The 5596-nt window shown below is 37.1% G+C and overlaps 1 pseudogene; it reads right to left on the reverse strand.

Annotated features, from left to right (window-relative positions):
• Positions 1 to 769: 769 nt before the first annotated feature.
• Positions 770 to 1910, reverse strand: LOC102820125 (annotated as a pseudogene).
• Between the last annotated feature and the right edge of the window lie 3686 nt (positions 1911 to 5596).

The raw sequence follows: 5596 nt of genomic DNA on the forward strand, positions 1-5596 counted from the left end.
TACCACTGACCCCAAAGTGTCTCATTTTGTGTGCTTTCATTTATTTGTTAGTTCTTTCTTTTTAATACACTGCTACCAACACTGGGTGGAGGGGCTAAGATAAGAGATTAAGGGAAGGAGTCTAGGAGGCCGGAAGAGGAGGAATGTTACAAGCCACAGTAAGAATGAGCTGTATTTAATTAAAAAAAAAAAATGGGTTATAGGTGTACCCCACAAATGATATAGTATGATAATACACAATTAAATCCCATAGCATGACTGAAGGATTTCACTGTGTTTGACGTCATCACAATAGAAGGCATAAAAACTGGAGTAAATCAATGTTGATACAGTCCAATCTAGTCCATTAAGCAAGATGGTGCAAGAAGTTATTTAAATTAAAAGTGCTCTACCCTTACCTAGGAGTCCTGGTGTGGCGCTCTGGGTTAATGCATCAGACTGCAAAGCCATTTGAACTTCAAGGCCGGCGGTTCAAGCTTACCAGCTACTCCTTGGAAACCCTATACAGGGTCGTTATGGGTTGGAACCGACTCAATGGCACTTAACAATAACAACACCCTTACCTAAATGGCTAGCAAACATGGGGAATAGCACAGTGATGAACCCACAGAGCTTTCTCCATGTAGCTATAAAATGTGTTATCAAATGGCACATTATTAAACACTGGAAAAGGGTGCCACAATGGACCTCTCTCTTTTATAGGTATGAATGCTAGATTCAACAATCTCAACTAAGCAGGAAGTGGGCTTTTCTGCTAGTAATGCCAACCCTAATTCACTTTGTCTTGAAATATATACAGATTGTAGTAGCTACAGCAATGATATTTTCCTTGGGGTGCTAGGCTGTATGAAGTATTTTCTTGTTGAAGTCTAGGCTGTCAACTCTTATTTCATCCTTCTTTTGCTTGCTACTTGCACAGACTTTGCATGGCTTCAGAATTGTGCAAGGTTTATTGTTTTCCCGTGATGTTTCTAGGGTTATGTCTCACTTTGTGTTCTTGTCAAACATTCTGAAGAAATTATTGTAAGATCCAGTCATGACAACACTGTCAGAGCCATTCCAACAACACTCAAATTTGTCAAATATGCAGACATTTTCATATAGTGAACAAAGTTTATTTCTGAGGTATTCATGTACCTGATATGTTTCCACAGGCCTGTTTTCCATATTTAAATCCCAAATTTTGACAGGCAAGTAGTCTCTAGTCATCATATATCAGCCACTATGGCTGAATTTTACATCAGAAATAGAAGAGATGATGTCGGGGGGGGGAAAAAAAAAAAAAAAGATGTTACTGGGATCTTCAGGTTCTTCAAACAGTTTAGAATGCCTATCACAGAGGGCAGATGCCCTCATGTCACATAACTGATTGAATCATTCCTTTACTGCTGTTATATACAAATGTATTACAGCTGTTTGGATGGAATTCGGCTATTATAATCACCTCAGTGAGCTCTTCCATATTGGCTGGCTTAATGTCCACAATATTAAAACTTCAATCTATAATTTCCAGATGTCAAAGATAATCCGCAAATCATCTGCAGATAAATATGTTTCATAATCACTACTAATAGTAATAGAGTTGATGTGATAGGTGTGAACATTAGCAAATATTCTTCACGGACTGGCCTCAACCATTAGATCCATGGGCCTAAAGACTGGTACTTGTAGTGTAGTAACCATAGTAGGATCTCTATACTTTCCATCTTCCTCTTTCAGATTATACCCCTCTAGTCTTTTATCCGTTTCACTGATTGTTCATAATTTTATTGTTTTATCATTGGTAAACAATAAAAACTGAGCAGCATTTTTCTGGGGCAACCCCCTAATTTTGTTGATCTTTTCTTCTATTTAAAAACTTTTCAAGTAGTCAAACTCTGGTTCATATCATCATGATAAACAGAGAAAACATTGAAATTATCAAGGATTTGATTTTACTTGGATCTACAATCACTTTCATGGAAACAACATTTAAGAAACTAAAGGACATATTTTACTAGGAAAATCTGATTCAAAGGCCTCCTTAAAAAATTAAAAGCTTTTTACTTTGAGAGCTAAGCTGTGCCTGAATTAAGCTATGATATTTTCAATTGCCTCATATGAATGTAAAACCTGGACAATGAGTATGAAAAATGGAAGAAGAATTGATGCCAATGAATTATGGAATTGGAGGATATTACTGTTAGAAAAATAAACAAATCATTAGAAGACTTAGAGACAAAATGCTCCTTAGAATCTAGGCTAGTGAGACTTCATCTCACTTACATGGGACATGTAATCAGTTCTTAGAGAAGCAAGTTTTACTTTGTAAAATAAAGGATCAGAAAATGAAACCCCTCAGAGCTATGTGATGAAACAGAGGCTGCAACAACAGTTTTTAAGAGAGCAGCAATTTTGAGGATGGCACAAGACAATCTGACTTTACAATCTGTTGTCCATAAGGGGTCCATGTTCTGGAAACAATTCAGTGATACCTAACAACTTATAGCAGACTTACTTATAGGACTCTGGTAGTGTTCTTTATAAAAATGGCATTTTCTCTGTATCTCTGATAACAATCAACTTCGCCTGATCAACAGTTAAAACTTAGCTCGATACCTTCAGCTACAAGAGAGGATCACAAAGTAACATGGCATTTTTGAAGTTGTATCTACGGTGAGTTAAAGTTCCTGTAAATTCTATTCTATTAAAGAACAGATGCTTTTGGGGGGGGGGCACAATGAAATGCAATCAAGAGGCAAAATAATTTATTTGTAACCATTTTGGATTTGTATATGGTAACCAGCATATTCAAGGATCATAGAATTGGAGAAATAGAATACTTTTTTTTATTATTATCAAAGCTCTCATTGTTCATTGGGTGATAGTTTACATGGAAGAACATCAATTTTGCAGTCATCCTATCATATTTCGTACCATTGCAATGATTACCATCCCTTCCATGCATCACCATTCAACAGTATTTGCTTCTATTCCCTCTGTTTTCTTGGTTTTGTTTTTTGATGTACACACAATCACTCAGAAATATACATACATTTAAATAACCAACGAAGGGGCACATTCTGCAGCTGCCTCCGGGCTGCCAGCACTCAGCCTTTCTTTCCATGAGTCTAGAGTCCTCAGCTGCTCTATCTCTCCATGTCGTCATTTTTGTCTTCATCCCTGGCGTCGCTGCTTCTCTGGATAGGATGCCACATTCCACTCATGCTCTTCTTCTCCCTTGATGGTCCTAGAGTCCTCTGCTCCTGAAATGTAAGATTAACTACTCTCCCCTTTATGTTACAAAACTTTTACCTTTACAGTTGTGACAATTGTAATTCATCATGATAATAATTACTCACTATTGATTCAAAAGAATCTTATCCCCATCTCCTTTCACCAGACCCATCTAGACAAGATAAAAACTGTTTAGTGAAGATTCTTCCTTCTTCTGTGTACTCTGAAACTAAACTCCCTCTTGAAAACTTGTAAGCCAGTCACTTAGTGCCACTATAGTCTTCCTATTTTAGGTATCCAATGTCTAAGTTGCCCATCCTTATCAACCCTGTCTACAGAGGGGTTTGATACTAGATATGAAGGCTCCTTCCCTCTCTGTTGGCATTTTGAGCTACTATATCCATAAGTATAGGTCAAGTTCATCAAATTGTAGCAATTTACACTTGTATCCTTTATTAGAGTTTTTTTAAAATCTTCATTTATTCAAGTTATGATCATCAAGTCATAGAAGCTAGGTCAAATGGGTACTATCTGCATGTTTGGGCGTTCTTGTCTGTCTCCCCTCACTTCACATCAGCTGGATGCTTCACTCTCAGCTCTAGCCCTCCATGGCTATGTCCTTGTCCATGGGCTCAGGAGTCCCCTTCTCTCTCTCATCTCCAGGTGAACAGGAGTCTGTGGAATGAAGTTAAACTCAGTCCATATTTTCATTGCTGTCTTTCCCCCTCTTCCACTCACCAATTGACCAACATGGTCACCAGTAAGTTTACTGCTTGCTCATGTGTACCTTTTGAGTTTCAGTCTTGGGGGAGGGGGAGGGTGGAGTGGTCCTGAAGGGACTTGATTGCTTGCCTTACAGTTCTTCAGCAAACATCTTGCTTGTTCTTGTAGTAGCCAATCAGACTGCCATTTATATATTTTTTTTATTTTTCCGGCTGGTCTTTCTTTCAAGAAGTATCTTGTTTCTCTAGCTATTCCAGGATTATGTGCATGTCCTTTCAAGTGGTAATGTCTCACTTCAGAAGATTCTGGATGGGGCTCAGGATTTCACCTAAGGTCTTATACACTACAAAGGCTCAGCAAGTAGCCTATTTCACTGGGAAAATACTAGAAACCCTTTTAGGGATACCAATCAGTTATAGACTGGAGATGGACTTACACCCTTTCTGTAATCATGTTTCCCAATATTTATTTCTACCCCACTCAACTGTCTCTAAGTGTTCCCCTATCTACATTGTTCTATCCCCTTCCCTTTCCTTGTGTATTAAAACAGAATACATTTGCAATTAGATTTTACTATAAGAAAATTAAATCAGTTTTGCTAGAAATATCCAAATATCCATACATAAATATAATTTTGTGCTCAACACATTTGAATTTGGTGGTTATAGACTTAGTCTAAATATGAAGCCCCCTTTTTAATTTCAAAGTAAAACCACTTTTATTTCATTTCAGAAGATATCTCTATATACAATAGTTGTTTTGCTAACTGAACCTTCACAAATATGTAGGCTTTGGTGACAAAAATGTTTTAACACAGTGGGGTAAATAATCTAAATATGCAAACGTAATGCACAGTCTCAGGAAGAACTAGGGCTAGGGACTGTCTGAAGTTTCAGAAATGAGGTACAACTCTTTTTTAAGGAGGCATGTTGGCACAAAGGCTTCTGCAGTTGCTTGAAGTCACAGCTAGTAGTCCTGTCGAATGCCAACGCCAGGTGTGCACATTCCCTGTCTACTTCCTCAGGCCTAGCCTTTCATCCTCTTAGCATGTACACCTGCACAAAGACCAAGAGGCAGTTGCTCCAAAAGAAAAAGGGAACATTATATGGTTTTAAATTAGCAAAGATGTGTGTCACAGTTATATATATTTTTACGATTCTTAATAAATCTATACACTGATCAAATAATCTGAACAATGCAATAACATGAAGAAAACATGGCACTGGTATTGGGGGAATATTGGAGGATATGCAGCTGATACAACCTTGCTTTCTGAAAGTCAAAAGACTTTAAAATACTTATTGATGAAGATCAAATACCATAGCCTTTAATATAGCTTCCACCTCATTGTGAAGGAGACAAAAATCCACACCACTGGATTAATAAACAACATCTATATAAATGAAGAAATGATTGAAGTTATAAAATACTTCATTTTACTAAGATCCACCATCAACATTAAAATAAACAGCAATCAAGAAATTTAAGGATGTATTGCATTAGACAAATCTGTTTTACAATACCTCTCTAAAGTATTCAAGAGCAAAGATGTCAGTTTGAGGACTAAGGTGCACCTGACACAAGCTATAGTATTTTCAATAACCTCATTTTCATATGAATGTTGAAAAATGAATAATTAAGATCTAAAAAGAATCCA

This window comes from Chrysochloris asiatica, unplaced genomic scaffold (assembly GCF_000296735.1).
Source record: "Chrysochloris asiatica unplaced genomic scaffold, ChrAsi1.0 scaffold00524, whole genome shotgun sequence".
Taxonomy (NCBI): Eukaryota; Metazoa; Chordata; class Mammalia; order Afrosoricida; family Chrysochloridae; genus Chrysochloris; species Chrysochloris asiatica.